The following is a 21,048-nucleotide window of genomic DNA, read 5'->3' as shown; positions in this document are numbered from 1 at the left end:
GACAGAATTGTGGTTGAATTTGTGTATAAAAATGACAAAAAGTGAAAGGTAGGAGCAACAGGTAAAACTACTGAAAATAAAGAAGTAATTGTCCATTAACATATTTTCTTTCTTCATGGTTTGTGGAAAAGGCTAAGAATTATCCATAAACTCTGTAAAAAAATCCATCCCCTGCTGTGGAATTCTGCTTTATTTTTTATTGGTTCCTATGCAGTCCTTATCACCAGGGTACAAACCATTTCCTTTCTGAAACATCATAAAATAGCTGCCATTAAAGCTCTGGTAATTAAAGCTCGTTTGAGATGGGATGGCCACAGACTTTGTAAGCTGCATGAGAAAATTCCCAAAGCCAACTTTTACCAAGAGTTTTGATCAGAAACTCTTTCCAGATACAGGCAGCTGAAATGTTATAGAGACAATCTCAAGGCAATCTTAATTCATGTAACATTGATTTACTTAGGAGCTCATAGCTCAAAATAGGCTTTGATGGCAATAGCTTATCTCCTCACATCTGATAAACTCTGAGGACAGATGTATTGCTACAATTAACATAAAGTATATACTGCAGAAAGCAAGGCGGAAAATAACTAGGCTAAGAAAACAGGCACTCCTTAATGCCACCTCTCTTACACCGTGCACTGCATAGCCAGGCTCCACGCTAATTGCAGGACTCATGAGTAAGCTGCAAGGAAAGAAATGTACACCGGGAGGCTCCCCACCATGTCTGAGCTCTTTCCAGAGGTGATTTTTATAGCCTAATTAACATCTGTCACCAGTCTCTTCCCTCATCTCTTCTTGGGGAAGAAAGCTCTGCTGTGGTCTTGTGTTTTGTGAGGCCAGGGGCAAATTTGAATCATTAGATTGAATTTCTGAATTGCTGGTTCAGCATGATTTTGCTGTGTATTTATATTTTAAAAGTCCGGGCATTTGTAGAAGAAACTGAGGACACCTGTGATGAGGCTGCATTCCTGCGGAGATTCATCCCACGCTTTCAGACCCTCCTGAAGAAAGCTCTCCATCGTCCTGCAGAAACAGGCCTGGTAGAGAAGTTGTCCCATGGTGTGGGAGTTGTCACTCTCCATTTTTGTATATTGAGTACCCCACACACAGGCTCTTGATCTAGGGTTTGCGCCTGGGGGGAAGGTGAAGGAAAAGTGAGGCTGGGAACTACACTAAGACCATAACAACTATCTTACCAATGCAAAGTAATGCAAGGAAGGCAGTCCTGTCTGTGTAAGTCTCTCGTAAGATAGCATGAAATGCTATCTGAAAACCAAATGCTAATGTCTTCTCTAACACCAAATTTCTTTTACAACTCTTCTTGGAGCAGTCAGCAATGGTTAGAAATTGCTTCTTGGAGCTATCCCTCAAAACCACGTAAGCACAATCAAACCACAAGTTACCACTCTGTCTAGCTAGCTTGACGAAAATAACATGAGGGTGAAAAGCAAAGCACTTCCAAGTGGCCAGCTGAAGGTTGCTTGTGTCACACCGTGTCATAGGGAAAGACACAGCAGGAGAAAAGGTGGTGCTTCTTACGCGTTTTTCTCATCACCCGACAAAATGGGTATTATTTGCAAGGAAGTGTCTACTCAAAGAAAGAAGGTGGGAGAAGGGAACATGAAATAACAGGGTAATTCCATAAAATTTCTTAGGTGCCTACCTTGGCGCTGGCCCAGTGCCAGTCAACAGTTAAGGAGTGTTTAGCAAAGCTGCTTGAAACCTGGAATTTCCCTTTGAAGCCAGGGATATTACAATCTTCTGATTTTTTTTTTTTTTCCAAAAGAACATGAAATGTTGAAATTTCCAATGAAATGGAAAGCCAGAGTGATTTTGCTCTGATAACATCAGAACATCCTATTGCAAAGATTTGTTTCAACATGTCTCCAATCTTCGCAAGGTCACAATGCTTCACTTCCATGGAATTGTTTAGAGTTTTATAAAAACACACAAAATCAACAGGAATTTTTGAGTGAAAATACAATCTTTTGTTTTCATTAAAATGGTCGTTTTCAGTAAATTCCCTGTGAAAAAAACAATCGGCTTGGCCATAGCTTTCCTTCATTGAATAAGTATACTCTGTTGGAAAATTTCCACAATCTCAAGTCCATTTCAAGTTAAGCCTATGCAGAGAAGTTTTGCAAGTGCTTAAATGTTTGCAGGAGCCGCGCCATGGACATATCATTACAGTTCCAAGTTGTTTAATCTTTTGTCTAAATATAAATAGATGAGTGAATATCAGTAATTTCCTCCATCCCTCTAGCTGTAGGGAGTTTATCTGCGCAAGGGAAGGCTTTAGGATTAGGGCCAGTCATTGGGGCTGTTTCCAGGCTATCTGTTCAGGAAGGCTCATGAGCTGTTCGAAGATAACACCCTGTTCATATTTAGCCTGATCAGCCATGCTCCAAAGGGCATCCCACATCAAACTGCAGCACTGATTTAAAGAAACAACAGCTCAGCTGTTCTGTGCTTTGCTGCTTCTGGTGCAAAGTGGGAATTTTCCCACGAGGCTGAACTGACTAAAAGGGCCTCTTTTCTTCCGTTTGGCTGCTTGGGCCAACCTTCCATTTCTTTCATTCCCTGCTGATTTGGGACCTGCCGGTGAGCAGAAATCACCTTTTCTCCATTGTCCTGACTGGCCCAAGAAAACTGGAAGCTGTGGGTGGCTTTCTTCAGGACAGATCTCCAGGAATTTCATGCCAGTTTACAGGAGCTTTTGCTCCTATTGGCCATGGTCACTGCTCTTATCTTTCCCCATAACTGCTATCAATGTGTTTTCTTTTCTTCAAAAATGTCTTCTTTTTATCCCTCTTGATCTCTAGTGGGTCACTCACCTACCAAATATTCAGCAAAAGGGGAAGCATTCACCCTGATGAACTTGGATCCACATTTCTTCCCAGTCCCATCACTCTCCTTATATGACCCCAGCTTCTGCTTTCCTGTCCAAGTCCTACAGCTATAAAAAACAACTCCATCACGGTGGCTAGCTGACATAACCAGATAAAGGCAGCACAGCTCATAAGGAAAACTTGAAAGGGAAGCTCTAAACTTTGGATTGCACTACACAGCGAGTTAAACATTATCAAAATAAAATGCACCCCCTCCAAAAAAAAGGTTCATATAGGATCTCATTGCCCCCATAAGGATTAAAACCTGTGCTTAAGCTGGGCAACTCTCCTGCTTGGTAATGCCATAATTTAGAAGTTTGCTGAGCTACAGCTATTTGCAGTTGTTAGACTGAAATGTCCTTTCATCTCTGCAATCTCATTCAGTCCCCTAGCATTGTGGGGACGCAGGCGAACCACTATAAATAACTGAGCCTTTTCATGTCAGCTGGTACAAATACCAGCCACTTCGAACAACCTGACCTTTCTTGGGGATTCTGACCAATCTGCAGTGGAAGACGGCTAATATCTTTCAGGATTTTCCATGGTTAAGGTATATATAAAGATTGCTAGCTGTTTGTGTGCACTCCGAATGCTTTCTGGCTTCTTTAATCTGGCTGTGACACTTTGTTCTGTGGTTAAAAAATGAAAGTAACGTCCCAGTTAATGATTTTTGATGAAACCCATTATTCTCACAGCTATTTTTAAACACCACGGAAGGCAAATCAATCTAACACACCTACAAGACTAATATTTTAATAAACTAACAGAGACAGTGGTCTAAAGCCATGGTATTTTTCCTCTGAACTCTTGTTTTTAAATGAAACCCTGTGAGGTTACCTTGGCATTCCTTGCATGAAGAAAGCAAAACCTAGAAAATAAATTGCTGTTGGTGTCTCCTGAAGTTCACCTTCAGCTTTAAATGAAAAACAAAATAGAAAATGGCTTCAGCTAATAATTAGCAAAAGCTGATGAAGGGTATTACTGTAGAAGGTATTACATGATTATGAGATTTCCCCTTCTTCCACACACCTGTTAAATGAAATGTGATAATGCCTTTCTCTTATTAATATCTTATGAGAAAAGTTAGAGGGGATGTACCCTTGATCAAGAGATATCCATTTTATACTTACTGCTATAGTTCATTCTGGAATATAGGATGAATCTTGCCTCTGTGAGAAACTGAAGATATTGACCCTGTTCTTAGTCATTGTAACCAGAAAGGTAATGAGAAAAGGTTATAAAACATGGAAAATAATCTAGACTGTAGCTTGCTTCCTAGCTTTGCTAGAAGCTGTACTGAAATTTCAAGAGGATTTTTCATGTCTGGCATTCTCCCTTTCATTCACGCTGTAGCTAAGAGGTTCACCCCCAGCTGCCTCATTTATAGGAAGCACAGCAAAAATGATCACAGTTTTCACTCAGTGGGAGAAACAGCTTAGGGATGTAAACCTTGGAAAAAAATTAGATTATTCGCAGAGTGAGGCATTACCTGACAGAAGCAAGAGTGGCTATATCTAGCTCACCAGACTTGTTAGGTTCCTTAAGCCACTTTGCAATCCCTCATGAGCATAGTGCATCTCAACTATAGATGTTCATTTGTTTCAAGATAAGAGATTTCCAAAATAGAGAGAGAGAGCAGAAATGTGTCTTGGTCTAAAATACATTTTAGACTTTTACCATGCCCTTTCTTGGCAGTTGCTCTCTTCCATTTTGACCTTTTGCAGCTTAAGGACAAGTTCCCCGTTGTTATACTTAGTTGAGAAGCTATGTACCTAATAGAAGATGCTCAAAAGCACAGAGCCCAGGTCCTCATCCTGTAAGATCAATATATCTGGTCTGGGACTGCAAGATGAATTCCCTATCGTGTCCTTATATCAGCTCTTCAGTTCTCTACAAGTAAGCAAAACATTGTGATGGTGAAGGAGTATTTGCCTACTTGTTGTTGCAGAGTAAAGCTGGAGATAATGAAATGATTGCCACATTATAGGAGTGTATGCAAAAACGTATTTTCTTCAAACAAGTAGATGCTGATGTGCAATTTGAAAAGCCCTTCACCCATTTAAAAATGCAATAGATTTGGAGGACATCGATAAGGAAACATAAGGACAGAAGGGAAGGGGATCAGCTGGAATACTTCCCCACCTCCCTGCATTGTTTTCCCTGCTCCCCAAAACAAGCAGGCGAGTTCTCCCACAGCTTCTGGGAAAAACTCAGAGAGAGCCTCAACTCTCCACTGTGCTGGGCAGCCCACAGCCAATGCAGCCACTTATTTCTTAGCCCAGCTCTTCCTGTCGAAGCTGAACTTGCTTGCAGCTATGTGTTGTGCTTGAGCGAGTGGCTGCGTTTTTACGTTTGCCCCTTCGCAGCGAATAGATGAAATTTTTAGACATTTCTCAGGGACCGTGCTGTCGCTGCAGCTCAAGCCAGGAGCTGCAGCAGGGAGCACAGAGCAACCCCATGACCAGCATTAGCGGTGCTCACTCTATTAAAGGCAGCCCTCAGAAAAGGAGAGAGTTACTGAATGTCAATTAAAATGCTTCAGTGATTTAAGTGGGCAACTTCCATGCAGCGCTTTGTAACGCTACACCCCTCCGTCTCCAGTTAACGGCACTGCTCTTACAGCAGCCCCTAGTAGGTGAATTTATGCAACGGCATTGACAGTGACCTTAAGGACGGATCATTTAAACTATTCTCCTCGCCTGAAATTTGTAACTCTATCTGCTTCCTCTGTGGGAGAGGATGAGCCAAGGAGGGGAGGGAAGGAGCAGCTCATTGACCACCCAGAACGAAGGAAGAACCTGAGATTACTTTGTTAGCCTTGATTCTTCTTGGTCCACATCCTAGGAGAAAAGTGAGAGACAAAAGTTAAAAAAAGCAGGAGGTGTGATACCTGCAGCGGGTAAGAGTGTCTAACAGCAGAGCCATGGGGATCTTGCTCCCTGACGGAGCGGGCAGCACTCCGTAGGCTGGCGCAGGTCCGGGTGCAAGCGATGCTCCTCCGCTGCCACTGCCAGGGAGGACAACAGGACCCTTGTTCTCACCGGACCACTGTTGTCCTGGGGCTCTACGGGCCACCGCTCTGCTTGCAAGCGCCATCCCAGATGCACCACCAACACCCGGCACGGTGAAACGCGGCAAAAGGCTGGGAGGTGACATCCCGGCAGCCAGCCCCATGCCGGTGGACGTTTCGGCAGCTGTGCCTGCTAACTTATGGGAAAGGATGACTTTAGTCACTTGTCTCATCTCAGACACGCTGCAAAGTTCAGCTGAAAGCTTTTAATGGTCCCTTGATGCTGAGCCTGCAGATACAGAGAGATAGAGAGCATAATAAACTTTCAAAATATGATCTGAGTAACACATCAAATGTGTATCTTAACTCTATCCAGTGGAGCTGAATGGAAACAAACACACCATTTCAAACCAGACCACACACAGCAAGATAATGCACATGACTAATTTTGATGACTGATTTCATATAAATAATGCACCAAGATTAGTAGATGCGCTGTAATATCCCTTCATTCCACTCCTTTAATTAACTTTTCATTGCGACTGCAACTGGAAGTGGCTAATGAAGTGTTTGCTTTTTACTACTTAGATTAAAAGTACATCCTGTCCTTACCGAAAACAGTGAGAAACTGCATGAAACTTAGGGAATAGCCTGCTTAATGCCATTCAAAATAATGCCGGCATTATAGCTCTTAGCTGGGTGGCAAAGGAAGAAATAACAGGTGTAGATAAGGAGTGGGAAGAGTACAGTATTATGGTCGCTACACATTGTAAATTGCTATGGGAACCAAACAGTTTTGTTCTAGATCAGTTTTGCCACCTACACAAAAAGGGAATAAGACATAGATAACCCTACAGCTGAGTTCTGTTCTTCTGATGTCTGGCAATGTTTAAATGAACTCATGAAGGAAGTGTTGAGTAGCGAAAGACAAATGACCTTTTCCATCTGGGAAAGGTCTTAAAATCTTAAAGCTGCAATGCCTGTGTTTATCAGAAGAGAAAGAAGGGAAAATGCAGGTGAGGAAGAGAGAAGCCAAATCCACAGTATCTGAATTCAAAGAGGATGGCAGGATTTAAAAGAGCTGGTGACCTTCAGGAAATTGATCCCAGTGCTGATGGATCACTATATATAGGACGCAAAATAATAGATCAGCTGTTGCCTTGTCACTTTAGAAAAGGTAAGATTTCCTACCCCTCTAAAGACAGAAACTTTAAATGGCTTTGAATGAAGCAATTTAACACTTATTACACCATCCCCAGGATTTTCAAACTATCTTGCAAATGAGGAAGGCAGGTAGGGCAGATAAGTCCTCCCACCCTGTCATTACTGATGGAAAAACTGATACGCAGAGATGTGACATGACTTGTCCCAAAAAACCTCCCTAAGAGGGACTCTCATCACTTGCTTCTCAGGTATGTGATTAACCACCAACCACCTTTCCATTTTAACAAGTTTCATCGGCTTTCACACTGGAACTGTGCAGAACCACAGATTTCACATATTTTTTGAGTACTAAGCCATCAATTAGTCCAGGTTTACTCAGAACAGTGCCCAGGGACTCTTTATGGGTCTATAAACCTGAGAGGACCTATTTGTGATCTTGGGCTGAGATTCAAGTTTTAAAGGAACAATGAAACCGGGGCAATTTTTTTCATTACTTCAATTTTCATACTTAGTTCTCATATTCTACATTTCAATGTGCATGAAGGGCTTGTGTGGAAGGCAACTTGCAGATTTCCAAGGCCTTTTTCTGTTTCAGCCTTGATCCCAAATTTTGACTCTACTAAGGCTGGCAGCCCCTCCATACAGCATTCGTAATACTAACATCTCAGATATTATTTGGATTGGACCTTCCAAGACACATTAGCAATCAAAGGCGCATTTACAACCATCTGTAATGGGTATTGCCCCTCTGTCACGACATGGTGTAGGAGAGCAAAGTGCTACAACAGCAGTATCAAAGCTGGATAGGAGAAGCTAATAACAGCAAACAGAACAAGAAAAAATAAATAATAAAAGGATTACCCACTGCATGGAAAGCTTCCCAAGGTTCAGTATGACTGTGGGAAAGAATTCATAATCCCAGGTTTCATTCAGACCATTTCTGGGAACAAAGGCACCTGTATTAAAATCAATGTTGTTGATTTTGGCAAACCATGATCAAACAGAATAGAAAGGAATAGAAAAGACGGTACAAATCTGATTATCCCTGGGCATATAATTCTTTGGTGCTTCACACATCCTCTCTACCCTTCCCACATACATCTTGGCATCACCTGGTATCCTTTATGTTGCACCACATCTTTTTTGAATGAATGAAAGCTGAGATCTGAAAATATCCTTAAGATGGTAATAGGGTAAGTATGAGAGAGCAGTCTGTAGTTGGAGTGAGCAGGCTTCACAGGGGCAGCCCTCCTACCTGCCAAGTCTCACCACAGTCTCCTGTCCCCTGGATCCTTTTGGAACACACTCTGAGAAAAATTCAGGCATATGTTTAATTAATTTTAAACTAAAAACCAACCAGAAGACAAGCAGAGTTAATAGTACTCATTTAAATTAGAAGGTCTCCCGTATATGGAAAAAGTCCTTGGCTGAATTTCTCAGCAGCTGGAAATGCACATAACCTCTCTCAGTCCATAGGTTGTTTCATAGTAGCTGAGCACCTTCCCCAGCACTTTCTTCTAAAGGCATCAAGAAAAGCAAGATGGGAAAATGAATAAATACTGGAATCATTCTAATAAAATGTTAGCAAGATAAGAATAGCTAGACATAATAATAGCTAGTAAGGAGAGATGGGGTACTGGCACAGGATCGTTCCACAGCAAGGTGTGGAGAAACCGGGGACCATCACTGTATGGGTGCCTTTCCTGAAAATAAAAATGTAGCACCTTAGCATGCCCCCAAGACCCAAAGCATTTTACAAGCAGAAAGAAGTGCTACCAGCTTAAAGTGTCATTCACTACTGAACTGTAGCATGGAGTGAAAAACAGCATCTATTCAATAGCTGTTTGGGACAGAAAGTGAAAAACAACATGACCATTGAAACCTCAGGAGGAATTTCTGGTAGGCAGAGCGTAATTAGCCAAGTTGGCCTGTGGCCAGGACGTGGAGATTAGTCATCTCCTTTTGTGAAAAGTGCCATCAGGTCTTCAATGACTAAGACCATTCAGGACCTTGGGTTTATGTCTAATCCAGAAGATGGATAACAATGCTAAAGAGGAAACATCAGAGGCGAGTATGATCATAAACAGGGAGGATATGCAAGTTATCTTCCAGATAGAGGGGGAAAAATGGAGCTCTAGGCACTGGCCAAAACAAACAGAAGTCACCATGAGTGGATGGGGGTCATTCAAGGCTACTATGCGAATTACATCAGGAACCGACATTGCCCTCCGCGTGGCTTCACAAAGTTTGGCTTTAACACTTGAATGTCACTGGCAGAACAAGACAAAAATGCTGCACCCACGGTCAAAGAAAGCCAAGAAGAAAACTCAGGGAGATAGAAATTAGGAGTCTGATTTCACTTGGGGGAACAATTAAGAATTATTTATTGAGGATGAACTAATGGATCTTTATTTTTAGAGGAGAGCTTTGGGGAATTTTAAGAGTTTCCCGCTCTTAGCTCATATTTAAATAATAAATAAGTATCTATCTGACTTCTGGGGACAGTTCAAGATAGCAGTTCATCCAGTTGCAGCCAGGCCACAAGAAACTGTTCTCAAAATTGAAACAATGAGAATAACTAGCATTCCTGGAGCCAATTCAGATGTTCTGCTATCTTTTCAGAAAACACACAAATAAATAATTTCACCTAGTGTTGTTATTGGGGTCTGTCCTGTTAAGACAGAGGAGTACCCCAAAACATCCATTTCTGAAACTACAGGATTCATCACTAACACATCATTCAGCAAGAAAGGCTGCAACTGTGAAAAATAAATCCTGCAAAAATAATCCTGATGGATTATTTTCAGCCATCGACAGACTGAACAAGCCTGGATACAAATGCACTCGTATTGAAGTTTGTCTACAGCTCGCATTTGAGCTGAAAGAAGGGTTGAAAATCAAATCTGGTGCTTTTCTTCTGCTTCAAACTCTAACTAAAATGCAGACCCACAAAGCTAGCCCTAATTATTTACTTTAAAAACATTATGCATTCTGTTTTAAGTACAGCCTTTAACTCTGTCTGCAAGCTATTTATAGGGATTGTGTCTTTCTCTCCATTTCACACACACACTGCAGCAAAAGGTCATTCATAAGTATATATCAGAAGTGGAAGACAGTGAAGAGGCATGCTAATCAGACTTGCTCCTAACCACTAGCTGTTCAAAGAGCAGAGTGGGGCTAGATACTAATGTATTTGACCCTTCAAAAGCTTAGTAACCAATTAGCTTTCTAAAAGCTATGATGAACTGCAGTCATTTACTGTGCATCCACACATTCAACCGTCATGTTTAACAAGCAGCAGGACCACCTACAGCTGCCCAGCAAGGCCCTTTGCATACTTAACGCTGAGACCGCATATGTAGTCACTGGAGAGGAAAAAAGATGTAAAAAGCACAGCTTGGGATGACTTCCACAAACAAAGCAATATGTCATTCGCAAAACTGTAAGATTCCAGCCAGTTCCATAATTTTCCAAAGTTTTCCCTGAATTCCTAGGAAAGGCTCCAGAACATGAGTTCTCTTCGCTGCATCAAAGGCAGGTCTTATGTTTCCTTCCAGAGCACCGTAGTCATAACCCCTGGAAAACCCAAGGTGATCCTTGACGTCTTCATCGGAAAGATCCTTACTAAAATGCCAGACCACATCTGAAGATGTTCACACGTTTGTTTGACATGTCTAGCTCATGTTTCCCTCTGCCCTACCACAGCATGCTCGGCCAATACTGGAGCCCATCATGTCAGAACACTTCATTCCCATCCATAACTCACAAATTGGCAGGTCAGATTTGCTGGTGTTCTTCTTAGATATCAAAGCAAGCTAGCCAGGGCTCACAAAGCACAATCTAGGTAGATAAATGCAGAGGCAGATTATCAGAGACTCCTTCTATCCCTCTGTCCTTCAGTCAATGCAACACCTGAAGATCAGCAGGGCTGATAGCACAGCAACCAAATGGTAGAGTTGTGAACACCCTTTATCTGAGAAATAACTGCACATACTTAGTCAGCTACTTGTGAAGGGCATTTATTGGTCTGGTACCAAATCACTGAAACACTTAACATATTCTTAAGTCACATATGTCCCACAAGTGAAGTATGTCCTTGGCAGGAAGCTGAATCCGAACAGACTTAAACACATGTTTAAATATAAACACATATGTAAGTGTCTCACTGAACTGTGGCTGTGTTGACATTCGTATTACTAGCCAAGGTGTCAAGCAGAATCATTTATTAGTTTCTTCTCTCCCCATTTAATTTTTTTTTTTTTGTACTGGAGTCTTCATAAAGAGAAGTTGTGCTTCATACCAAGCAGGCAGGACTAATCAGTCTTTTTTAATAAAGAGAGAAATTAGGTAAGAAGGACAATGGTGACTATGAAATTGGAGAGACATGTTGATGTCTTATTTTTAAAGCCCCTACTTTTTAAAAAAGTGCTGTATTTTAGCCCTTGGCACCAGTGATTATGCAAAAATAAGGCATTGCTTTTGGCTACTTTGAGCTAAAGTTTTCTTTAAAAATTTCCAGTAAGCTAAACTTAATGGAAAGTCGGGTATGTTTGTTTCATGAATTAAAAGGAAAGTTTCCCCTTTTAAGTAGCAAAGCAAGAGATGAGGAATGTTGCTTTTTTCTCTGTATATACCAGTTATGCTGTTGTACTCTCAAAACTTCGTACGCTTTTTATGTCTCTCCATTGAGCTGCCATGATCTGCCTAGCGACATTTCAGTCCCGTGTCAATTTGAGGGCTACATCTAAGACTCAGCCATAATTCATCAGGATCAGGTGGCAGCCAGTCCTGAATGCATCTCCTGAGAGCTGGGACACTTCTTACCCATCACGGAGCAAAAACAATCATCTGAAGCTACCCACCTGCTCCAGGGCCACTTTGTCAAATATGATACTTCGGGGGTGATACCTACCTGTCATACTGATTTTTTGGATGTTGACACAGTGGTTGGAGCGAACATCTGTTGCTGCTACTCTGCTGTGATCTCATTTAGACTCTACAGAAGCAAAGATAAAAACATGTTTCAGTGCCTCCCTCCTGCCTGCTCCACCTGAGAAACCCTCTGCATCTCATCTGAGCGGCTGAACAGCTGTGACCAGATGACACCTTATGCCCTTCTCTCTTTGAAACATCAGTTTAATTCCCAGCTACTCGCTCACTGAATCCTCACCGCTAGTGGCATTCCTCTGGGTATCTAGCTGTGCATATGGCCATTTTGCCATCCTTTCATATAAATATCTCCATACCCAAATCAAGGGGAAATAAGACCATTTGCTTTGTAGCTGATGGAAACTGTGGAGAAACCAAAAAAAAAAAACTGGCTGCAAATCACACAGTGAAACTCCAAGGTTGGGTGTCTCACTGAATGGGAGTGTGCTGAGATAACTAGGACAGGATAAGGGACTAGTCAGTTAGAGCACTGGAAGCAGTGGGTTGCAGCCTGCTGTCCTCCCTGCTATGGCTGCATGCCTTCTGCAAACCATTTAGAGTGATGCATACTGTTCCTTATCTCTAGGATTTGCTCAATATTCAGGTTTTGGGGCTTTTGGGTGCTTTTTGTACTCTCCTACCTTGTTCCAGTTGTGCAAGCAAAAAATAGTTTCCTTACTAAGCAGCTTCAGTGCATCTGGGTGAGTTGGAAAATGGCACAGAAGACCAGGCTGTACCACTGTGTGATGCGACTGTAAAAGAGGCACAGGCAGGGTCAGGGAGGAGAGGTAGGCTGGGTAATGTAGAGAGGACAGTCTATTTGGGTACCTGCTCACAATTAACCTGTGGGAAGTTGCCAGGGTCACTCTGGATCTCAGCCTAAATGGCTTTTGGGGGCTGCAGAAGTGAAAACTCAAACCAAAATGGCAGCCCCGTTGGACTTCAAGCTTAGATATGGTATCGACCCCTCTTTTCCAAAGCTGACAGCAATTAGAGGAGGATGGCAGATGCTTTGTCCCAACAGCCTTTTGCTTTAATAAGCACCTTCTCTGCATCTAAGAAGTAGCTGCTCCTCTAGACGTGAGACCTTGTGTGTCACGCACAAAGCTTACATAGAGTGTCACTCAGTAAATAATAAAGACAGCAATATAATCATAGCTACCTACGGGATAGACATTTTCTCAGTACGACAGCTTCCAGAAGTTCAAAGATTTGCATGAACAGAATACACGGAGGCTGTGTGTGTTAACTAATCAGTGTTTCCATCGCTATGTGATCATTTTCTAAATTGCCATAAAAGTGGCACCAAGAGCACAGAAGATGACACTCTTCTGTCTGGGTGCTGTAGTCACACTGAATGCATCTGAGCAGACTGCATAGCAAATGGGCACTGGAGATTTTAAATATCTCAGTTTTCATCATCAAACATCGCAAGCTAGTTCCTGTTTCCTTCTCAGTCACCTCTCCTGACTCCATCAGGCTATTGATGTAACGCTGAGTGATATGTGGCAGCACATTACTCTCAGTGGAGATTAATTATTTCTTTTTTTAGGCTCCTACAACCCCCATCCCCTCTGGGTCTCTTAGCTGGTAAAGTAGCATGTCAAAAACTAATGGGAAGGTGTGAGACGTGACATGACTTTACGAGAGAAGAAAATTTGGGCCAAGGTAGATGGAGTTTGGATTTTGACAACGGACTTTGTTTTTCTGTTTGTTTCTTCCCCCTAAGAATATGTTTCTATTTTTAAATCTGAATGCATTGCTGTGATTCATACTGTAATTACTACAGGAAATCAAGAGGGACTGCACCTGTGTTGGACCATGAGGGAGCACAAAGTGATGCTGGTTCCTCCCCATACTGACTAATCCCCTTTGTCTACTGTGCACAAACACCGCTACCTGCCCGAAAACCCCTTCAGCCCTCAGATTTCCATTTACAGCTGTCTCCAGAGTGTCGCAAGAAAAGATGATGGATGGGCAGGATTTTATTTCCATTAGAACGAAGCCAACTGAATATTTCCATCTGCTTTATTAAAAATACTAGTTCTCACTTTGCTTAATCTTGAAAAATGCAACATGTTCCTGCAGCTGAGTTTGCATTTTGTCTAGGAAATGGATGCCTGAGGTGCAATGATTTTCTGTGGGAACAGAGCAAGGTGCAATTTAATGCCTTCCCTCCCGTGGGCAGAGGGCATCCAGCTTGGGAGAGAGAAGCTGATAGCTCCACAACTACCATCTCCCCAAAGGGGTCATGCTTCCAAAAGGTTTTTGGCAAGGTGACCCCTGAAGTCCAACAACAAAGGCAGTCAGGGAGATAACTCAAACTGGAGACCTCCCTGTCATCTAAGCCTTGCCATCAGGCTCGCTGCTCCACTCCCTGACTGTGTCCAAGCCCTGCAGAGCATCGCTCTCCCTCCTTGGTGGGTTTCTGTAATTCCTGCTGTTGACACATGACTCATGGTTCGTAGCTGACATCAGTTACAGAAGATCGTTGGAAGAGATCACTGAAGTGTTTGGATTCGATGGGATGGGGTGGCAGGGAAGGAAACACAGGAGCTTGGCATCTAAAATAGGGGCCTGAGGGTGTCAGATTTGGGTGAACAACTGCTCTATCACAATGTCTGTATAACTAAAACTCTGTCCAAAGAACAGACTTTGTTCAAGTTTTTTCTTTTCTTGCATTGCTTTTCCTATTTCCCTCTTGTTTTCCCAGAAATAGAACATGACATTTATTTTTATGGACAGCATGATCTTATGGCTATTCCCCTGTGACGGGGTAATCTGAACACAATTATGTTCTGTTGACAAAAAGTGATAAAAGTGTATTGTGTCAACACTCTGAACTAACAGATTTGTCATCTGCTCTACTCTCAGATAATAGAAACAGAATTAGAAAATGCTCTGACAGACTCTATCCTCTTCTATGGTTAGGTAAACTCTAGCTCTGTGCTTGGTTACTGTACCCCAGCGTTCTCCCTCTTCCAGCAAAATCTGCCTGGCTCTGTTTTAAATTCAAGTGTAAATTTTGCTTTGATGGACTTCTTTTGTCAGCTTATAGCTTATATGCTTTGAAGGTATTTGACCTAAGTTCTCCATTTCTTTTCAGTTCTATTACTCCCTTTTTTTTTCCATGGCTTTGGAAAATCCAACTTTTTTGTGCATCATTTTTTTGCCATGCAAATTTCCTTCTAGAAAATGTATTTGACAATGGGATCTGCATTGCATCCTCCCTCCAGCTGACTTCTTCATGAGTTCATGGACAGCAATCTTCCTGGACTGTTGTTTTCCTGAGACAGGCTCCCACATTTGCCCAATATGTAGGGCCAGCCATAAGCACATGCAGTTTTCAGCAGGAAGATGTATATACATCGTAACATAAAACACCATCCCATCCTAAGCCTGAAGACAAGTCTGCACTTACAGCTCTTGCTTAGTTGGATGACAATTACTGCTTAAGAGCTAAAAAAATGGTTATATCATTCAAGCAAAATAGAAAAAGCTTTTTCATGGCCAAAAAAAACAATTTCCAAAATTTCTGTAAAACATTTGGTTTTGCAGCTGTGACTCCTGCACTGTTAAATGCCATTAAACAGCATTTCCATTCAAAAGGGGAGTGTGCAATGTATATTAAGGCTTTCCAAAGATAGGAATCAATAGCCACCAGGTGCAAGTATGGAATGAGTCAAGCACGATAGCATTTGGTCACCTGGCTAATGCCTGTCTGAAAAGATCATGAACATTGGTCTCATCAGTACAGAAGAGATGATAGGTGCCATGAAGTTGCTCTTAGCTTACATGTCTGGTCCTTCCTCAGCTCATTCCCCCAGCTTCCAGGTTAAATGCTATGTCAGGCTGGGACACCTAAAAATCAGCTCTTTTAGGACCCCAAACATCAGAGTAATCCAAAGTCTACCCTAATTTGAGGTGCATGCTGGACTCCCTCTCTCCTCCAGCCTGTCCACCACAGCCCACTTCACTCCTCAGTTTCTGCAGTGCCCCAGCACATCCAGCCACAAGGAGCTTGTCCCTGCGTAAGCAGCATTTTGCACAGGCGTTTCCTTTGTTTTGATACATTTGTTTGAATAGAAATATGCAATCGGTTTTGACAGCAGGGTAAAATGAACTGAGTATATGCACATGAGGTGCTATTGTTTATTTCCCTGATCCAGCTCCTGCCAGTGGGGTTTTTTAGTGTGGGGGTGGAATCAAAGCATTTACATCCTGAAACAAAAATAATGGTCTGGAATAGCGGTTTAAGGTAGTTTGGCACCATATTCTGATACCCATAGCGCCCTTTAAAGAAAATTGAGCTGGACGTTGCAACGGAAACTTAGCACCATCAACAATTTAATTCACAAACCAAATTTCCCAGAAGAAGCCACAGCTCATTACCACACCTACAGAACCACTTTTGAAAGAGAGCACAGGTCTGACTCTTGTTCTTCCTCCTCCTCTCTGACTGACAGCCAGACTTGGTGCTCAACAAAAGGATGCTGCTGTGAGAAAACAGCTAAGAAAAAAAAAGTGCTGAAGTTCTTTTCAGAATTGACTTAAAGCAGTAAATATATTGTGTAATGAACAATTTTGGATAAAATGAAGCAATATCACCACAGACAACAGATTTTTGCTTACCCACCAGGTTGATCCTCTCTGTGTTACCACACCTAAGGCTTATCAAGTAAATCTCCTTGAATAAATGAATATTTATCTTGTTTTATCAGTAAGTGTCTTTCTGTCCTAATGTATTTGACCATATCAAAACAAGCTGCATATACCTAATGTGATTTATTTTACCAAAAACACTTGGTCCTAACTATAATAACTTTGTAAGATTATTACAAAGATTATTTTTTTGGTACAATTTGGTCATGATTTTAACACTAATCCAAAGTATCTTAGAATCCAAGATACTCAGCTTGTAGCACTTGAGTTTTCCACTGGAGTCAATGAGGTCATTATTCACATGCTTAAAATTAGGCATACGCTTAAGTGCTTCGCCTTTGGGATAAAGAGCCCATTTGGGACTCTTCGGTACTTAGCTCTGATAAAACCCATCAATCTTGCTTAGATGATTAAAACAAAAGCATCTTTCTCAGAACTTCCAACAGATGTTTTCATAAATTTTAACATACTTCTTTTCCCTGTCTCATTCATTTCCAGTACAAGTATTCCCTTAAAAGCTGAATGAGGAAATCTGTAAACTTAATGGAGGAAATTTATTTGGATAGAAAGACATCTAAAGAAGTATAACAGCACTTGCAATGATCTCTGGCCAAATTCTGCACCCATTAGCTTTCTTTATGCCTTTCCCCACTGCCAGATGTATCTGTGCGAATGAGATTTTCCAAAGTAACTATTGTCTTCTCTGAATCCCACAAAATCCTTTCTAATAGTCTCTGAGCAGAGTTTTTAAGAAACCATGTAAGTGTATAACTGCTCACTCCATATGTCTGAAGTGTATTCTTCCTTCCACCCGCCCCATTTCATTCTGTCGACAACATGCATTTTGTCAAACCTCTTACTGCAAATCATTCAGTCAATGAAACTGAAAGACATTTCAGCACATTTTTATCAACAGAATGTAATTTTGTGCAAATCATGCTGTCAACAGGAAAGAATGCCAAAAGAAAAGTGAAAGAACCCAAACTCATTTTGTCCACAAAAAATAAATTACAGTTTGCTTTTATTTTGTGCATGCAGACAAAATGGAAATAGCAAACCTTCCCCATCTGTGGACAAAATTAAGATTGATCTCTTAATTCAGGAGACCAAATGGTATTTGGTAGAAAAATACCAACACTATGAAGGACAGCTGAGATGCTGAGTCAGAAGAGTTTTTCCAGCACTGTACATCTTTTGCTGTTTTCATTGTATCAGTGAAATGCCACCTGAGATATTTAATCCATTATAGCAAAATATTCAGTGATGGGTTCGTATACAGGAAAGCAGGCTGAGCTAAAGAAAAACAGAGATGCTATTTCATTTTCCAGTTGATGAATGGCTTGGGTTGCTCTGCAGGTGCATGTCCAATGCTGTCTGGACAGTGCTCCCTGGTCACTGATGCTCCTCACGGCTTTGTGCCATAGCTGCGGCCATCTTCTATTTTTCTCTGTTGCAATGCTTTCATCCTTTTGTTGCTTTCAGTTTTGCTCTTGTTATAACAAAGCTTGGGTTTTTTGGCAATCATCTCTATACCTCAGGGTCCCAGACTATCTGGCACACTGATGGCTGGTACCACACAACACAGCCCTGTGGTCACTAAAGCTCTGCAGGTCGAAGCAAAGATTGGTTTCAATAACTGCCTTGCAATTGTTCTCCATCACAGGACAGAAACCAGTTTCTACCTCCCACCAGCTAAAGGGCCTTTTTTGCTGGTCCACACCAGGGACAGGATTCCTGCCTGGCTCTCTGTTAATGCCCAGTAAAACCCACCTAGGCAAAACATCTGGCTTCTCTAAAGATGGAGTGAAAATTGGCCCCTGGGAGAAGAAGATTACAGGAGGACATTAAACCTTTTGCTTTCCTACACCTACTCAGGTTTTACTTCAAGGTATGCTCAGCTGATTAGGATTATAAGCTTATTTTTGTAAGGGTGGCTGTTCAGTTCCCTTCAATGTTTTGATACTATTTTTCTATCGAGTGGAGTTATTTCTTAATATGGTGAAAAACAACAATAACCTTCCCGGGTTTTTTGGAGAATTCTACTGTGTTTTTAGATCACCTTATCCCTTCCAGTTCTTCAGTGAATTGTTCAAATAAGGCCTTGGAGAACTGACAGTCCCCAAGAGTTTGTATGGGGCCGGAGGAGCAGAGACGGTGGCTGTTATCCAGCATTTTAGAAATCAGAATGAGACTTACCACATGCCATTTTGGTACACACTGTGGGGGATAACAGATCATTTTCTCCATCAGTCCCCAGTCTTTACTGGGGAAAGCGTTGATCCAGCCAAATTCCCCGAGTCCTGCTCATCCACAAGAGAGGGACGCACAGTGAGGAGGGATGCACAGAGAGAAGGTACGCATTGTGCAGCGTTAAAAATGTAACTGCTTTGAGACACGGGCCAACACACTGACACCAAAAGCTGGCAGCAAATATGTCAGAGGGATCACGAAGTTGGCATGAGAGGGTTTCAGCTAATACAAGAGATTATTTTCAGGGCCTTATTGCGTGCCAAACACAACACAAAGCTGGCCTCAGAGAGCAGCACTTCTGCTGGAGCCATAGGGGGTGGCAGCGGAGCAGAGCAGACGCTCGGGGAGAAACCTGGCTTGGGTTTTTATCTGGGACAGCACTAGGGCTCTGCAGGGACCAGCTACTTTTTGGCTGTGTGTCACTGCTGTGTGTCCTAGCTAGTCTCTGTTTGCAGCGGTCTGCCTAAAGTGCCCATGGGATGGGTCACCTTTTTGATTTTTAGGCTCTTGTTGACATAGTATTAGGAGGGGGACTTGGTACATCCCTTTGGCTGCACCAGGCTGCTCAAGTGAATTTCAGATTCAAAAGCCTTCATTTTTGCCAACATCAAGGACTTCCTCCTGTTTAATCCTTACCTGCCTTTCTATCTATCCAGAGCAGCCCCAAAAGCAAGAAAGTATTCATGAAAAGCATGGGGTCACTTTAAAAGTAGTAGATAGATTCAGCGGAAAGAAGCATCCTGAGGTATAAAAAACCAATTTCATACCATTTTGCTGTGCACTTCTCATGGTATCTTCTTGCCATTTTGTTTGTGCTGACAGTGCTGCATATTGAAAGAAGGATTCATATCTGTGAGGCATAGACAGCAAGCACTGCAAAGCATTCCCTTGGTCTGGATCAACAGAATTTTTCCTCCTTTTAAAAGCTATTATGCCAAAGCCTTTCTGAATAAGTGGATGAGGGCAATGGCTGTGCCTTCAGCCTGGCCATCCTTGTCGACTGGCACTAAATGCCCTCACCACTATCAGTTCTGCTAGTGTGTGGCACAGGGCTTTTTCAGAAGCACAGTGGACAGAGACTGAAACTTGTGCGTCTCCCTTTCCCCAACACTTTGTATTGTGGCAGTCAGAACCAAGGTCTTGCTAACTAACCTGGTTTTTTTCTTTATATGTTGACTTCAGTTTGCACAAAATCCTCGGTCCTGTCCTAGCCATGTCTACCCAACCCCACCATTTCAACAGAGTTTTGAACAAAAGAGAAGAAACGAAGACCTGGGAATTTCCTTGTTTTTCATGGCTGATTTCTTATACGTATTTTATATAATTAACTCACAAGGAAAGCTGAAAATCTTATATCAATATGAAACTACAGTACTGGGCTGTAGGACACCTGGAAATCAAATCAGTAATTACTAACACAGAGATAGATTGTACATTCCCTGCTGGAATTTACCCACATTCTCATTCAACAGCAACAATAAAATTATGGCAGTGGTGATCAGAAACAAATTTTCAGATTGCAACCTGTGTTGCTTGCCTAATGTTCTGCCAAATGCAGCCCATCAGCACTTTTAATTTAGAGTGAAAAACTGAGCAGAAAACAGAAGAAAATGGAGAGAGGATTTGAGGGGTTACTCCATGGCTCAGCAGCAACTGCTGCAAAAGCCATGTCTTGTGCATGTGTTGGGAGTCAATGCAGCATCTGCATTGGTTCCCCCTTCACTTCAAGGGAGTGGAGGCTTGAGATGGGTGGTTGAGAACAAGTTGCTTGCAGAAACTCATGAACTTTCCATTAGGTGCACATCTATTAAGTGCACCAGAAATTTTGAGTTCCAGACTGGAACTAAGTCACTCCTTGGTACAAGTTTGATAGTAAGGATTGAGCTACTGGTTTAGAGAAGTACCTATCTGTCAGTGTAAACACGCCATTGGAGGAAAAAAACCCTTAATGTTGCTACATGTAATAGCAACAGCCTCCCCCATCACTGTGGATGTGCTGCTGCTGATATGCCAGATCACGGCCAAGAAGGAGTAGTAAATACAGTGCTCATGCAGAGCTGTAGATAGGTGTGTAGGAATACCGTCAGGGTCGCCTGTTGAAGACTTTAGCTACCAAACCTTCTGCAAAAAAATGGCTATTTGTAT

The 21,048-nt window shown here is 42.0% G+C and overlaps 1 long non-coding RNA gene across 1 annotated transcript; it reads left to right on the top strand.

Annotated features, from left to right (window-relative positions):
• The first annotated feature begins 3,356 nt into the window (after nt 1-3,356).
• On the top strand, nt 3,357-20,765 carry LOC128134886 (uncharacterized). Its single transcript, XR_008232874.1, has 3 exons — nt 3,357-3,438; nt 18,317-18,541; nt 20,086-20,765. It is a non-coding gene; the product is annotated as an uncharacterized LOC128134886 (long non-coding RNA).
• The last annotated feature ends 283 nt before the right edge of the window (nt 20,766-21,048 follow it).

The sequence above is a fragment of the Harpia harpyja genome, chromosome 21 (genome assembly GCF_026419915.1).
Source record: "Harpia harpyja isolate bHarHar1 chromosome 21, bHarHar1 primary haplotype, whole genome shotgun sequence".
NCBI classification, from domain to species: Eukaryota; Metazoa; Chordata; class Aves; order Accipitriformes; family Accipitridae; genus Harpia; species Harpia harpyja.
This window is presented reverse-complemented; position numbering and strand designations above follow the sequence as displayed.